Source organism: Alligator mississippiensis, chromosome 1, assembly GCF_030867095.1.
Source record: "Alligator mississippiensis isolate rAllMis1 chromosome 1, rAllMis1, whole genome shotgun sequence".
Taxonomy (NCBI): Eukaryota; Metazoa; Chordata; order Crocodylia; family Alligatoridae; genus Alligator; species Alligator mississippiensis.
The window spans coordinates 65,273,288-65,290,025 of record NC_081824.1 but is presented as its reverse complement, the minus strand read 5'-3'; positions in this window follow the sequence as shown (position 1 = coordinate 65,290,025).

Genomic DNA, 16,738 nt, shown 5'->3' with positions numbered 1-16,738 from the left:
AGTACTGTATAATCTTGTATGTATTTCATGCAATAATCTGGCAGAGGTCAAGGGGGCATGTCAACAAGCAAAGTGACCCCGCCAGATTATTGTATCGAAGTGTTAAGTGACACAACCATTGTAAATAGTGATGCGGTGGCAGAGTGTATCAGCAATTTGACCCAACATGCGAGCGATGCGTGATCAGGGCGTGATCACCTGTGGTCTAGCCAATCAAAGACCACCTAATGGGCATGGCTGGCTGGCCAGCATGTCCATGGGTTCCAGAATGTACCATCAGGGGAGCTTCCTGATTGGCTGAAAAAGTTATATAGGGGACCGCACGCCTCGGTGCGTGGTCCCCAGGCTCTGACTCTCAGGACGGATTGATCACCCGTCTTGGGGCCTGGTCAGACCCCTAGGTCTATAGCAGAAGCTGCTCCGGTCACTCCGAGCATTATAGTTTACTGCATCGCTAAATCCGGAACGCACTGTACTTTGTCCCAACCAGACATCGTACTTGTATACTGCAGTCTCCACCCGTCACCCATCGCTTATCCTTTGTTGCTGTATATAGTTCATCGCCTCCAAGTTATATCACCCTTCAAGTTGTGTCAACAGTTCTGTAAGTAAATATCAAATTTTATTTCAAACCCCATTGTCTGTGGTGCTTATCTCATCTCCCTCTCGCACTTGGCATCCCCGAGCATGTCTGGGTTGGTGTCACCACCCGGTGCCCCACTTGACACGCAACTGCGGCCGTTTCCCAAGGACCATCCAGGAATCGTGGCCCACACTAACAAACCAAGTTTCTAGCTTGTCTGATTGGGAGGACTGGTTTGAAAATGTAAACAAAGTTGGATGACTTTGTTATTTCTGTGGTCAAAAAATCTGAAAACAATCTCAAGTCCTGATCCTTTGAGAGAAGCCAAAATCATGGGCTTTGCTTTGGTGGTGGTAAACATCCTTATTCAAAATGGTTGCTTGACCCTACATTTCTGTCCACAAAGAGAATGTGTCTAAGCCATGCATTTCTCACCATAATCAAAAGCTAGCATTTTAAAAGGAAGAGGAAAGGAGAAAGATGGAGAAAGAGGTAGAAAAGCTTATATCATGTTTATGCCTGGCTTTTCAGAGTGAAAAACTCCTACTTTTCAATCTTACAAACAGTTTGTTGATTCCCTCCCCCACTTTCAGGCAACCTCTGTATCTCATGACATTCTCATTAATAAACTAAGGAAGTACTAAATTAATGTAAAAGTACTGTAAAGTGCATACATAGCTCGTTGGATCATTGTACTCAATGAGCAGCAATCAATCTTTGATTACTGCTGTGACTTGGATGACTACACAGTCCGGTGGGTGGCGAATTGGCTAGAGGGTCGCACACAGAGAGTCGTAGTGGATGGGTCGGTATCGACCTGGAAGGGTGTGGGCAGTGGGGTCCCGCAGGGCTCGGTCCTTGGACCGATACTCTTCAATGTCTTCATCAGCGACTTGGACGAGGGAGTGAAATGTTCTCTGTCCAAGTTTGCGGATGACACAAAACTGTGGGGAGAGGTGGACACGCCGGAGGGCAGGGAACAACTACAAGCAGACCTGGACAGATTGGACATATGGGCAGAAAACAACAGAATGCAATTCAACAAGGAGAAATGTAAAGTGCTGCATCTAGGGAGGAAAAATGTCCAGCATACCTACTGCCTAGGAAATGACCTACTTGGTGGAACGGAAGCGGAAAGGGATCTTGGAGTCCTAGTGGACTCCAAGATGAACATGAGTCGGCAGTGTGACGAAGCCATCAAAAAAGCCAATGGCACTTTATCGTGCATCAGCAGATGCATGACGAACAGATCCAAGGAGGTGATAGTTCCCCTCTATCGGGTGCTGGTCAGACTGCAGTTGGAATACTGCATGCAGTTTTGGGCACCACACTTCAAGAGGGATGTGGATAACCTGGAGAGGGTCCAGAGAAGGGCCACTTGTATGGTTAAGGGCTTGCAGGCCAAGCCCTATGGGGAGAGACTAGGGCACCTGGACCTCTTCAGCCTCCACAAGAGAAGGTTGAGAGGCGACCTTGTGGCTGCCTATAAGTTCATCATAGGGGCACAGAAGGGAATTGGTGAGCTTTTATTCACCAAGGCGCCCCCGGGGGTACAGGAAATAATGGCCACAAGCTAGCAGAGAGCAGATTTAGACTGGACATTAGGAAGAACTTCTTCACAGTTAGAGTGGTCAAGGTCTGGAATGGGCTCCCAAGGGAGGTGGTGCTCTCCCCTACCCTGGGGGTCTTCAAGAGGAGGTTAGATAAGCATCTAGCTGGGGTCATCTGAACCCAGCACTCTTTCCTGCCTATGCAGGGGGTTGGACTCGATGATCTATTGAGGCCCCTTCCGACCCTAGCATCTATGAATCTATGAATCCATGAATCGTTCAAATTCTTATTGAGAGGACGGAACAAGTGGGGTTCCCCAGGAATCTATCCTGGTCTAGCATTGTGTAATATTATAAATTCATTATTTCATATAAATTCATTATTTATACGAAGAAATTGAGTGTACATTTAGCAAATTTATGGTTACCACCGAGTTAAGTGGAGTTGCACTGTGGAGGGTAGGACTAGGATCCAGAATGACCTGGACAAACTGGAGAAGTGGTCTACAATCAATCAGATGAGATTTTGCAAAGACAAATGTGAAGTTTTGCCCTTGGGACAGAATAACCATATGTACAAATACAGAATGAGGACAACTGGCTAGGCTGCAGTACTGCAGAGGAGAACGTGACGGTTACAGTAGGCCATAAACTGAGTATGAACCAACAGCGTGCTCTTGTTTCAGAAAAAGCCAACAGCATGCTGGGTTGTATTAACAGGAGTATCACTTGGAAATCAAGGGAAGTGAATCTTCTACTCTGTTCTGTATTAGTGAAGCCTCATCTGGAGTACTGTGTCTAGTGTTAGGCCCCACAGAAGGATGTGGACACTTTGGAAAGAGTCCAGCACAGAGCAACAAAAATGATTAGGAGCTGTGGCGATGCGTAGAGGGTACACAGGGGTTCACGTGCACCCCCTGAGAGAGTGCTGGTGCTGCTCCTGAGAGCAAGCACTCTCAGCCTAGGTGAGAAGTGCGGGGGGGGGGCAGGTGGAGTGCTGGTGCCCCCCCCAAGAAATGCCTCTGGCACTTCTGGGCATGCCACCAGTACTTCTGGGCTTGGTGTCTGGCTACAGAGGGGTTGCCATGCCCCCCCAGCCTCAGGAGGCACATGCCACCTATGATTAGGAAGCTAGAAAGCAATCCTTATGAGGAATGGCTGAAAGGAATAGGGTTATTTAGTCTGGAAAAGAGAAGACTGAGAGGGGATTTGATAACTGTCTTCAAATACCTGAAAAGTGATTGCAGAGACGATGAAGATAGGATTTTCTCTGTATTCATAGGGGACTAGACAAGGAGCAAGCTCCAGCAGGGGATATTTAGGTTGGAGATTAGGAGGAATTTTCTGATTATGACAGTTTTCAAGCACTGAAACAGGCTACCTAGAGAAACTATGGCATCTTCATCCCTGGAAGTTTTCAAAAGCAGGTAAGAAAGACACTTGGCAGAAATGGTTCAGTCAGGCATTTTCCTGTCTTAAGGGGTCTAGACTAGGTAATCTTGGGCATGTCTACATGTGCAAATGCTCCAGGGTGGGTTTACTCTAGAGTAAATTACTTTAGAGTAAACCCACCCTGGGCAGGCCTCTACACATGGAGGGATATGGAAGCAGGTTTGCTATTCATGGCAGCAGTCTGCTCCCATCCCTGCTAGCCCTGTACTGCCCCCCTGCAGCAGCCAAGGGGAGCTCTAGATTCCCTCTGGGTGTTAGCCCAGGGGCTGGCAGAGAACATGCAGCCAGGAGAGAGCTGTTTCTTGGTGGGGGCTGGGATATTGCTCCTTGCCCCCAAGATCCGCCTGCTGCTGGGACGGGCTCCACCCCAGAGCCAGGGTGTGGACAATGTTTCTGTGCTCCACAGCAGAGAGCTCCCAGGCATGGTCGTGGGCCTAGGGATGGGAGATTTTTGTCTCCCAGCCCTGACCCCACAGTTGTGGGGCCCAAGCTGGGAGATAAGCATCTCCCAGTCCCTGCTCCCTGATCATGATTGTGAAGCGGGGCCTGAGAGTTCCCTGCTGCTGGGGCAGGGGGACATTGTCATAGCATGCAGCTCCCAGGGGCAGGGAGCAATCTCAAATCCCCTGCTGCCCAGCTGACCGCTCCCAGTTGGACATCTACACATGCCATACTGTGCAGCAAGTAATTGGGAGTAAATTTGCTACTTGTATTTACAGGTAGCAAATTTACTTATGATTAGAGCAAATTACTGCACAGTAAGCATCTGCAAGTGTAGACAGTGATGCTTACTGTGCAGTAATTAACTCACATCAAGTAAAGCATCTCATGTAGACATACCCCTTGTGTGGTCCCCTCTAGCCGTACTTTCCTATATTCCTATGATCCTAAGAATTCAAAATGAAAAGCCAGGTAACTAAGTGATACTATGAAATCTTTAGAACTTAAATTGCTAGTTTGCTAATAACTAGCAATTCTGAAATCTGAGAATAAAGCATATGGAATTTTGTAAAGGTAATACCTTAATAACCAAATCTCAGAAATTAAAATGTCTATGTTAAAAAGATGTGCTTGAGTTTGTGGCAAAGTCCACATGTAAGAGACTATAGAGAAGGAAGAATTTAAATTCTTAACTTTATGAATATCCAAAACAACAGCAACATCAGTAGTATTAAAGGTTATATTAGAATCAGTGGATCAACTTCCTTGTTCTGTTACGTATAGATCAGGTATCAGTTAATGGCTGCAAACATCTGTTATTCCCTGGCCTCAGCTTTATTATTCAGCAATAGGAAAATGTGCTGAACAATGTCAGAAAGGATTTTACTAATGAGAGTACCTCAGATTCACACCTGTTTCTGTTAAAAATTTGTCTTCTATGTAACAGAAGAAAACAGAAGTATGGTAGCAAAACTGTATTATGGGACAATTATAATGCACTGTTGGAGGTTGCCAGTAGATTGTGCCATATTTAATTTTTGTGGAAGGAAGAGTGGGAGTGGAGAAAAATAGAGAGCATCCCAGCTGCTGCTACTAGATTCTAAAATCTCTTGGCTAGGCTAGTGGGTAGGACTTCTGGTCACAAGATGGTGACCAGGGGGCAGGGCACCTGTCAAGGGGTGGGGCTACACATGCAGCCCTTGATAGCTTGCCAAAACTCGGTAAGCAGCCCTCTGCCCAAAATAATTGCCCGCCCCTGCTCTAGCATTTACTATTTGCTTATATGTTGCTTGGCTCATGGGTCTTTAGGCACTGCTGCAACTTTATTGAATTTAATATATTTTAATAATGTATTAATAAATCCTAATTAATATTAGTTTTATTCTTATTATGATTTTACATTAAATAATAAAAAGTACCAATACTGAGAAAAAGGTAGCTGCACTACGTGTAAAATTTGTGGTTTCCTGGAAAAAGAATATTCTGTGGTAGAATTCATTTCTTCCATTAACTTTGCCTAATCCATATATTGTAAATGTCCCAGAGGCAAGAATATTTTGAAGAATATCTTTTATTGGACCAACTGTGTATTTTGGAAAGTTGTTGGACAAGCTTTTAAGCAACAATTACCCTTTCACTTCATACCTGAAAATTTGACCAACAGCTCTCCCAACTATACAGTCAATCCAATAAAAGACATCACCAAAAAAATATTTGCCCCTCATATATTTTGGGTGCATCTACACATGCATTTTAGTGCAACTAAATTTAATGCACATGAAGCTAATGCACATTAAGTTAATTTTTGGCAGGTGTCTACATGTCACGGGATGGGGTACCCAGGGATGGCCCTGACACCCTAGGGCTCCATGACCATGCCAGTGTTGCCCAACAGGCACCCTTTTCCTCACCTGGCACATCTTGTTGGTAATTATCATAAGTAGGGAGGTGGCCCTGAGTTTGTTTGTACATGGTCCTGATGGACCTCACTGAACCCTATGGGTTCTTGGATCCCCTTTTTGGGTCCTGTACAAAATGGCTGCCTCATGGGGCACCCTCAGCCTTATGGGCTAGATGCGTGGCTCCAAAACCACCCCTTTATCATATCATCTGCAAGACTTGGGGTAATTAAATGTTGCCTCTCTGGTAGCCTTGTTATAGCTCAGGTTCCTGTCATCACCAGGCTCTCCGCAGCCCTGTCTCTGTGCTCAACACTAGCGCTGGGCTCTCTGCAGCTCTGTCTCTCCGCCCAACACTGGCACTGGGCTCTCCGCTGCCCTTTTGTCACCGCGCCCCCTGGTGCTGTGGTCTGCTCACCCACTTTGTCACTGTGCCCCCTGGCACTGGGGTCTGCTCACCCCCCTCATCACCATGCCCCCTGGCACTGGGGTCTGCTCACCCCCTTTGTCACTCCCCCCCCGGCACTGGGGTCTCCTCACTCCCTTCGTCACTGTGCCCCCTGGCGCTGGGGTCTGTTAACGCCCTTCACCACTGCGCTTCCTGAAGCTGGGGTCCCCTCACTGTAGTGGGCCCCAATGAGGCCTTCTCCTTCCCCTATAGCCTCAGCTCAATCCACTGCTTTCTAAACAGCAACCAAAATATGAGCCCCTAGGCTATAACATAACACAAGCGGTTCAGGGTGTGCTCCGTCCCTTTAAAAGAGTTAAACTTTCCCCCCAGAACTAAGTGCTTTGTAGGCCAGGGTACCTCGTAAGCTCCTGGAGCCCCATTAGGTCTATATGCAGTAGGGTGGTGTGAGTTGGCAGTGATCCGATCCAGCTTCGGATCTGACTGCTTCAGATGGCCATGATCCAATCCAGAGCTCCAGACCGGGCTTCTGCCTTGATCCAGCCAAAGCGGCTCCGAAGCTTCAGAGCCGCCTTGGAGATCCAGCCATAGGGTATAATGGGGAATCAATGAAAGATCTATAACTTCGTTGTTTTTGGTGTGATTTGGATGAAACTTGCAGGGACAGTAGCCTCTGCTAGGAGCATGAAGCCTGCCAAGTTTCAAGAAGATCAGTGCAGGGGTTGGTGGGGGGACCTGCACCCCAAGCTGCTGACAGGCAAAATTCCTGTCACATCTGTGTCACAACACAATGGGGTCAAAATGGCAGGGGTGGTAGCTCTTACTGAGGCCACAAAGCCTGCCAGCTGTGAGTGTGTGTCCTAGAGCAGGCCTGAGTAAGTGCTGGGCCCTGCCAGGCTGCAAATCCTGCCAGCTATGCGTGTCTTGCTGGGGGAGTCTGTCATTTGGAACCCTGCACCCTAAGCTGCTGACAGGCAAAACTCATGATGTGGGTGGGTGACACTGTGTGTGTGTTAAGGTGCACCCTTCCTGGTGCCGGGGCCTCTGCACAACACGGCAGTGTGCCCCACTGAGGCCTCCTCCTCCCCTACAGCCTCACACCCAGTCCTCTGCTTTATGTGACAACAGGTACAATAACTTAGCTGGCTCAACACCGGTAGCATAAGCAGCAACATCAAAGGTACCCACACGGAACTGTCACAGAACCTGTCATTTTATAAAGGAATTGACAGCAAGAAGTAAAGATGTTGTGTTGTGTTAGACATATGATGTTCTTCATGGTGTGCCATGGCTTATCTTGTGTTTTTATGTCTATATGTGTATTATGAAAAAAAAAGGAGTACTTTAAAAAAATGTATCTTTGGAAGCTTTACGTTTGAAAACCCCTTTGTCAGGCAGAGGAAGTACCTGCAGTTGGTCCTGGATGGAAGGAATAGTAAAGAAGCCAGAGGCTGGCCTTGCCCGCAATGCAGGCAAGAAAGCCAGTCAGTGAAAATGGAAATGGAGGCGTTGCGGGGGAAGGACAGGCTGGGGTGGGCAGTAGGGGGAAAAGGGGGATGTAGCACTGCAGGTAAAAGTGCAGAGGTGCCGGGGGTGTCAGATGTCCGGCAGGCTGCAGTGTGCCAGAATTCCACTGTGTATATTGAGTCCGTGAGTTTCTGTACCTACTACCTAGGAGGCTGATGAAGGGCAGTTCATAGGCCCAGCTCTGAAAAGTGGTTTGTACATTCAAACAAGCACCTAACCTCATCACCAGAACTGAAGCCAACTTCCTACAGCTCAAAACACAAAACCTGCCAACTATCTCCAGTACCCCCACAAACTGCACACCAGAATCTATCAAAGACAACAAAACCCAACTACCTGTGGGGGCACATTCCTCACCAAAAAACCACTTTGCCTCCAGTCTCTCAGGCCTGATCCTAAGAGGGAACAAGTTACAATGCAAACCATTTTTCAGAGCTGGGCCTATGAACTGCACTTCATCAGCCTCCTAGGTAGTACGGCGAGGATCCTGCCTTTTTCCCCCTTCTCAGCAGGCTGAAGCTGAACAGCAGGAGGAGCTGCCTCAGCTGAGCCACTTGCCTCCACAACCTCAGCCTCCTCCAAGGTGCTGCTTTCCGGAGCAGACCTGGGTCTAGGGGAAACGTGAGGGGTGTAGAGCACAAACTCTGATTCCCCCTCAGTTCCCAGAATTGCCTGAGCCAGCGTGCTCAGCATCCCTGGTTCCAGCTTCAGCTCCTCCTCTGGCAGTGGGAGGCTCACGCTGAGAGCTGAAATTGGGGTGGAAGAGGCAGTGATTTCACTGCTGGTGCCCACTTCTGGACAGAGCAGAGGTGGTGCAGGTGCAGGGACATTAGGTGCAGACACTGCTCCCACGCTTGGCTTCCACTGGCAGCACTGATGTCATGGCTGCTTGGGAATGGAATGCATCTGTGTTTGGGATGGGGGCGGGGCTTGCAGCTCTAGCTCTCCCCCTACCCCCTTTCCCTCCCCTGCCAGAAGACCTGGCACCTGCCTTTCCAGCACACTTTATATTGATCTTTCCTGTGCTGCAAAAGGTCTCTCCCTCTCTGTGAATCCTTTTGTATATCTGTCTGTCTTGTTCTCCTGTGAATATCTGTGTCTATCTTGTGTTGTGAATGAAATTATTTGTGTGTCTTCTTGTGTCTCAGTATATTAGTTGTGTCTTGCTTTTCTGTAAATATCTGTCTGTTTTCTTCTGCTGTGATTTTTTTTCTATATTCTGGGTCTCTGTGTATGTGCATGTGTATGTGCATGTGTGCGTGCGTGCGTATGTGCGTGTAAGCAATCTGTGCCTCCCTGCACAGTGATAGATAACACTGGCTGGCAAAACATAACTGTCTTTTTGCAAAGTTTCCAAAATAAATTCCCCAAAAAATAATTCAAAGAAATAAACTGAATTGTAATACTACTAATAAATGAATTGACTAGCTAAGCTAAGCTAAATCCTAACCACTCCTTTATAACACGAAAAAGCAGCAGGCAGGTCTCAGTCACAGTGTTCCTCTCTCTCACAGCTCCTGACAGGGAACGAGCTGCAAAAGGCACAGAAGGGCTGGAAACAGGGGCTTTTATACTTTTTTTTAGTCCCACTCCGCAGACGCTGCTATTGGAAAGGTAGCCAGGGAGAAATCCTTTTCCCTGGCTACCTACAGATGTCAGTCTTCCCTCCCTACCTCCCACTCTCTGTCCCTCCCCCGCTCACCCTCCCTCTTCTAATTGCCTCAAAATGGCCGAAGTGGCTCCGAAGCATCTGAAGCGGGTCTGAAGTGCTTTGGATGCCCCAACCCACTCCAGACACCATTACTGGGATCCCGCTTTGATCTGGAAGTGCTGCTTTGGACGCCGAAGCATCTGAAACGAGTCCGGATCCGAAGCAGGATCCGACAACTCATGCAGCCCTAATATGCAGCATATCAGGCAGCCACAATATTTCTGGGCAACTCTTTCCTGGAGACTCCTTCCCTTGGCTGCTGCCAGAGAACTACCCCTGCTGGTCTCAGCCCTGGGGTTCATATCTGCCCAGGGCCCTGCCTTCTTCCGGTCAGCTGACCGGGTACAGGTGCAGGCTAATTCCCTTGTTAGCCTGCTGCCATAGTAACCTGCACCTGTGGGGTTTCTGTTTGGCTTTCAGGGCCCTCTCCCTAGGCAGTTTCTGCTCTTAAAGAAGCAGGCACCTTAGTGCCCTGCAACACTACACAGGCAGGGATGTGGCACTAAAACTAGTGCACTTGGCATTAAATTTAGTGCCAAGTCCCTGCAGCCCTGCCATGTGCCCCTTGTGGCTGGTCAGACTTCGCATTTAGTTAGCTCTGGGTCGCATCTACACATGCATTAATGCACTTTAACATGTAGCTGCGACCCGGCTTTAGTGCTGGGTCATATCTACATGTGCATTTAATGTGCATTTGCAGGTATCAAACTTAGGGACAATTAACCTAAATTCACCATTTTTAATGTGCATTAAAGGTGCGCACGTGTAGACACGTGCCCATAATGCATATTAAATTAGGCTAATATGTCTCATGTAGACGTGTCCTTCTTGGAACATCACGGGTACAATAATATCTCAGCCCTATATTATAATTATTAGTAGTGGACTCTTTTCACTGGTAAATGGTATGCACATTGCTTTTAGCACTGATGAATAAATACAAATTGAATAAAACTAGCCACTTACTAATGCTACTTTAGCTCAAGATTCCAAACTGATACTTTAACAATAACAATTGGCTTATATAGGTTGGGACTTGAGCAAAGAAAGTAAAGGTTAGGACATGGTGAGAGGTGCAAATGTTTTATATCATCCACATAAATCAAAACCAGCTGTGAGCCAAACAAAGAACTTTTAGAAATCCCAGCAGACACAGATGAACTCTATTAACAACAACACTTTAAAGGGAGTATATTTTCAAAGTGATGTGTGAGGCTTTTAGCCTTCTGACATTCACTGAATGTGATGAGAGCATGTGGTTAAAAACTCATGCAAACCTGTGAAAAATCCAGAGGGTTGTGATAATTTGAGCAGATGACTGTAGAACCATATTACTGAAATGACTGTATTTAGGTGTTCATAAGGTTCCATGTGTCAAAGACTGAATACATTGAGAAATGCAGGGGCTGCAATAACATGTGGAATGAAAGGATACAGTGGGTGGATTGACAGCTGGATTATTGTAAATAATTTAGACCAGTCTCCATAACCATTTTTATATTTAGATATGCATGTGCATGTGTGTGTGTGTGTATAGTATTTGCCCAGAAGTTGCAATAATCAGTTATTACATTCTTTGAGAATTAAGAGTAGTAATGATTTGTATTGATAATTATTGACCAGTAAGACTGCCAAGGACTGTTAGAAACGATTAAGTGGAAAAATATAACCCTTAAAAATATATAACTAGGGCCTTACAGAATTTATGGTGGAAGTGGGCTGTGCTGTGGCTCCATTAACCTTGCCAGTTCCGTGATAGTGCCAGTGCCCCCACCGATGATAGGTGGACAGGCCCTGCTTGTGGCTCACTCCTGATCATCAGGGAAGCAAAAACCATGGTTTTAAACCTGATGCTGTTTTTGCCTCTCTGCCAGTCAGCAGCAAGCAGCAGGGCCACTGGGGCCCCTTGGCCACTCAGCAGCGGGAGGTCAAAACAGTGCCATATTTAAAACTGCAGTTTTTGCCTCTGCACTGATCAGAAGTGAGCTGCAAGCAGGGCCCCTCCACCAATCAAGGGTGGAGGGGCATATGGGGGAAACTGAAAGATTAAAGGAACTGCAGTACGTTCTGCCATCTGAATTCTGTCATGAATTCAGTAGGGCCCTACATGTAACAATACCTATTTTATTATTAAATAAAATGAGATACAAAATTAATTTATCTACAACCAATAGCGGAATGTAAAGAAGTGGAAAACACGATAAATATTTTGTATTAGAGGCTGAAATGCAGCAGAGCACCTGTAATTTTGATTTTTTTTCATCTCATACTATTCTCTCTACTTTCAACCCTTATGAGTGACAGTGTAAAAGTTATTAACCATGAACTAGTAGTGTTGGAGTGCCTGTAATGGTTTGGGGGATGTACAAGAGGCAAGGCTTTTTGTGTCATCTTTTACTGGATGAACCATATACTTTCATGAGATGTTGGACAAATTTTCAGGCATCAAGTGCCCTTTTTCAGGTCAACAGGAGCTCTCATTTGATTCAATGTTTATCTCCAAATTCTGCTGTCTGTTACACTGGTGCAATTCCCATTGACCTAGGTTTGATGAGCAACTCAAATTTTGGGAGCAGAATGAGGAGCTCAGAAGTTTAAGTATCACTTGAATGCTACTGGAAGCATTCCCATTTAAATGGCTACTCTGTCTCTGAGATGACATGTTAGTGGCCATTCATCATCCACAAGTGTAGTAGCCTCATCCATACGTCCATCTTAAAACACCCTAAAGATAAGCTGCCAAGTGCGATATTGTCATCTGTGTTTTCCTCAGTTGAATATTCCATCTCTGTTCCTACTTCTCCTTTTGGAAAATCTCTCCTTTTCCTGCTATCATGGGTTTTTTGTATCTTTTGGACTTTCTTCTGATTTAGTTCAAGCACTAATTTATTTTTTTAAATTTACTTTTCTACATATTTTCCACTTTTTTCATGTCCTTCTCAGAAGTTCACTAATTCAGCTAAGTTTTCAGTAGAATGACAAGTATTACTGAATGATTGGTGAGTCTCAGAAGTTTAGATTCTTATCTGATATGTCTAAATTGTCCAAACCTTTTGAGTCTACAAAATTAGCCAAAAAGTTCATGAGAAAAGAGGAATCATGAGAAAAGATTCCAACTGCAAGCTTTCTAGTACATTCCCCTTCTTGTTTGGCCAAATTCATAGTAAGAACAGCCTCTCTCACAGTATTCTGTCATTCTCGTGTTTAGTTATTGCCAGAAACCGGAAGTGCATAGGCATGTAAAAATAAAGCACAGTGAAAATAAATTAACCAAGGTTTTTGAAGCTAAAAATACTTTGGTTTCCAAGTTTTAGGCAAAGGTTTAAGGGCAGGGTCTGGAGAACTTCTAATTTTATCTGATTTAACTTTGCTCATTAATAATGTTTTTGAGGTTTTGGAATTTGGACCATATTTTGTCACATATTTGATTTCTGCTTCTGTGTGTAATTGATAGAGTGGGTGTATTTATTCAATACAGCAGGACTTTTCAAATTATAAGTGACTGAGGTTGTGTGCCTTGTTGGCTGTGCCAGCGGGGGCCCTGGGATTCCAGGCTCTGTGCTGCATGGACACCCCTCTTTTGCACTGTATGCCTGCCCCCCACCACCTCCAGTATGCATGAAGGTGCTTTCCTCCCTGCCCCTCTGCTGCAATGATACTACCCACCTTTCATCACTTCAGTGTACAGAGTACACTGTAGTATAGTCTGACTTCACACTGAGTGCCCTGTTCTGTGCCTTGTTGTGCTGCACTGCACCACCTCCTAGGCTGGGCACAGAACTCCTGAAGCTGGAGGAGGGAGAGGAAGCCCAGACATGGTATTGCAGCCATAGTGATAAGGGACTCATGGCTGGAGGAGAGCCCTGGGGCCACAACTTAAGTCCTTGTGGGCCTTATGAGGCCTGCATGCTTCCAGTTAGACAGCCCTGTTGATGTGGTGGGAGATCATATCAGGTATATTTATGATTGTGAGACTGGATAAATATTAATGTGGGCTAAATGCAGGCATTCAGGGAGGTTAGGGGGAGGTTAGATCACATTTAAGATGGCCACCTGATCTATGGTAAGTCGGGATGTGGGGGCTAGCGGGAGGGTTTGGGGGATGAGGGGGCCAAGAAGACTTGGTGGTGATCAGGGGTCCATGGAGGGGTTGGTGGGGCAAGCGGGATTTTCTGTGAGATGGGGGGATGCGGAGGGCAAGTGGCATCTGTGGGGGGATGGGGGACAGGTGGGATCAGGAGGAGAGATTGGGGGCTGGCAGGATCAACATTTGAGACTTGTATAAGACCAACAACTTCTATATGCTTCCATGGGATTTCCACTCTGAGTGGAAATATCAGATTAGAAACTTATTAGCTTGTTGTACTTAGAGTTTCAAACAAGTTTCTAAGACAAAGGAGTTGCAATGAGTTGCTTCAAAGGTGGAGCAAGTTTAAAATGAAATATAATTATGCTACTGTAAAAATGTCAACATTGAATTTGATGCTGCCAAAGCACAAAGATAAAGTCAGACCCTTATATTATGGTAGTGTTTAGAAGTCCCATTCAGGATTGGGACTCGTATCAGACATAGTACTTATGTATAGTAAGAGACAATCTCTGTCTTAACGAGCTTATAGTCAAAATAGATCAGACAAGGCAAGACAAATATTATTATCCAGAGTTTACATATAGTAACCAGAGACTTTAGGTGACCTATCCACAAGCAAAAAGTGAGTCTACCGTAGTCAGAATTTGGACTCTGATCTCCTGAGAACTGTGCGGGCCGGGGGCGATCCGGGCCCGTCTTTGCGCACGCAGGCTGTGACCAGCAGCCCGGGCACGCGGGGTTGGAGAAGACCGGGGCGAGCTAGAATTAGTCACAGACGCATAGTGGTTGATTTAAAGATTGTTTACTTACACCAAAGATGGTCATGGTGTAGGCTGGACAGTTTCCAGGTACAGCTCCGCTTAAATCCTCGTTAGAGGACTACGACAAATTCGTTCTTTTCCCCGGAGTTGTTGAAGCTCTGTGGGTTCGGTAGTTTCTCGTACAGGAAGGGATACGTCTAGGAATCTCTCGGCAACGGGGAGAGGCTAGAGGCTGTTCAGGCCTCTATTGCCTTTTATGAAATGTGTTGGGTCCGTAAGGATCCGCAGCGCTTAGAGATCTTCACGCAAGAGATCTTTCTCTCTCTCACTCCGACTTGGGCAGAAACCACCCAAGCTCTTTATACGGCTAGCAAGCCAATCGCTAGCCGCCACGTGTGCATATGTTAGAACCGGCCAATAATATGGCACAAATTCTCATACAAATGGCGGGAACTCCTTGCACCGTGCATTTCTTAGATGCAAGAGAAATGCACCATGCAAAGAAAGCTTCAAACTGGCGGGAAATTCTCCGTTGCACCGGGGTTCTCTTCTGCAGCAGAGAACTCACCGTGCAAAGAAGCTGCAATTTAGCGGGAAAATAATTTAGCAGTGCCGAAGCACCCACAAACAAAAAATCACAACTTTGGGTTTTGACAAGAACCAGCTCAGGGCTTGTACTCCGAGACCATTCTTTTGTGCTTTTCAGTCAAAAACTTACTTTCACCCTTTGTTTTGATAATAATTTGCAATCATAAAATTTGGAGTTGTCAGCAAAAGGAACCTCTGGTTCAGCAAATGAAAGCATCTTGAGGGTGATAGCTGTGTGAAGAAAATCACACTGCTGGTAAGTCCAGTTAGGAATCGTCATTAGCTATCTTCCTAAAACAAACTATTTAGTCTCTTATGAGAAAGTAAAAGGCAGTTTTCTGCATGTAAAAAATATCACTTAGATCAGTGGTGCTCAGTCTTTTGGGCCTGTGAGTCAGATGAATGGTACAGGGCCAATTCATGAGCTGGATCGGGCCCTTGGGCCCTGCATCTCCCCTGCATGCCATGATTGGGCCCTGGGGCCCTGTGCTGGCCCCAGGGCAGCCATTGGTCCTGTTTCATATCAGACCATTCTGTTTTTAAACCCTTTTCCTCTGTTCATTTCTAAATGAGGTACAGACTGCAAAAAGTCCTGTTTTTTGTTTCATTGGTGGAAATACATGTCAGGCATTTGTCCTCATGATTCTATTGGGGATGCGTCAGTGGCCACCCCAGCTGGCCCTGTCCACTGGGATCAGGCCCACCACTGCCCTATCTAGTCTTCAGGGCTTCCCATGGGCCTGGAAATTTGGCACCCTTCCCTTTACCTGTGAGGAGCCCTGTGGGTCAGAAGTGGCCTCAGGGCTAGGGGTTGTGCACACCTCACTTAGATGATAAAGACTTCTGGTAAAATGGTGCTCTTGAACCCAGGAAAAATCCCAGTTATTTTGGTCAAAACTGAATGTTGCCATATTTCTGCTACTAAAATGCACGCACTGAGGAAAATAGTGAAATGTTTATCTTAACCCAAATCACAAATACCAGTTATCACACATGAAATTAAATAACAGGAAAATTGGCATATCAATGCAGCTGCAACATATTTAGGACAATGAAACAGAATGATGCATTTTCCTTTAGATTTGTTTGCAGGAGATCAGTTACACCTGATGGTAGAATCAAGGTGAATTTCTAGGTAAACTTAAAGATATTTTTAAAAGTATAAAATATGGGGGTTTCAAACCTTCTTACTAAAATGCAGTAGTTTTCTTTGGTAAATGGACAAGGAGCCAGAGCAGAAAAGAATATGAATCATGTAGTATAGAACAATCTTTTAAAAATTAAGTAATAAAAGTTTAATGTGTCTGGAAGAGAATGAAGTCCAAATGTTTTACATTATATTATGATATCAGTGCATTTTAATGCAGTTTAAATTTTTTACTGTAGAACTTGTTTTCTTAGCAGTCATTATATATAATGTAAACATAGGTGGAAAAGAAATATTTTAAATGAAACTAAAACAGCTTCATTATAGAATTACAATAAATAAAACTAGATAATGTTCGTTAGGTACTTTGAACATGAAAGTATTATATAAATGCTAAGTATTATTATAAGTGACACAAAATGAAAATGTAAAGAATCTGGCTCTTATAAGAGTCACAGTGGCCAAAGCAAACAAAAGATAAAGTTAAAACTTATACTAACTAAATTTACTGAAATTTAACAGAACAAGTGATTAACACTTTGGCAAGGCCCTTTGGCTATGCTTATACAAGTCTTAAAAAT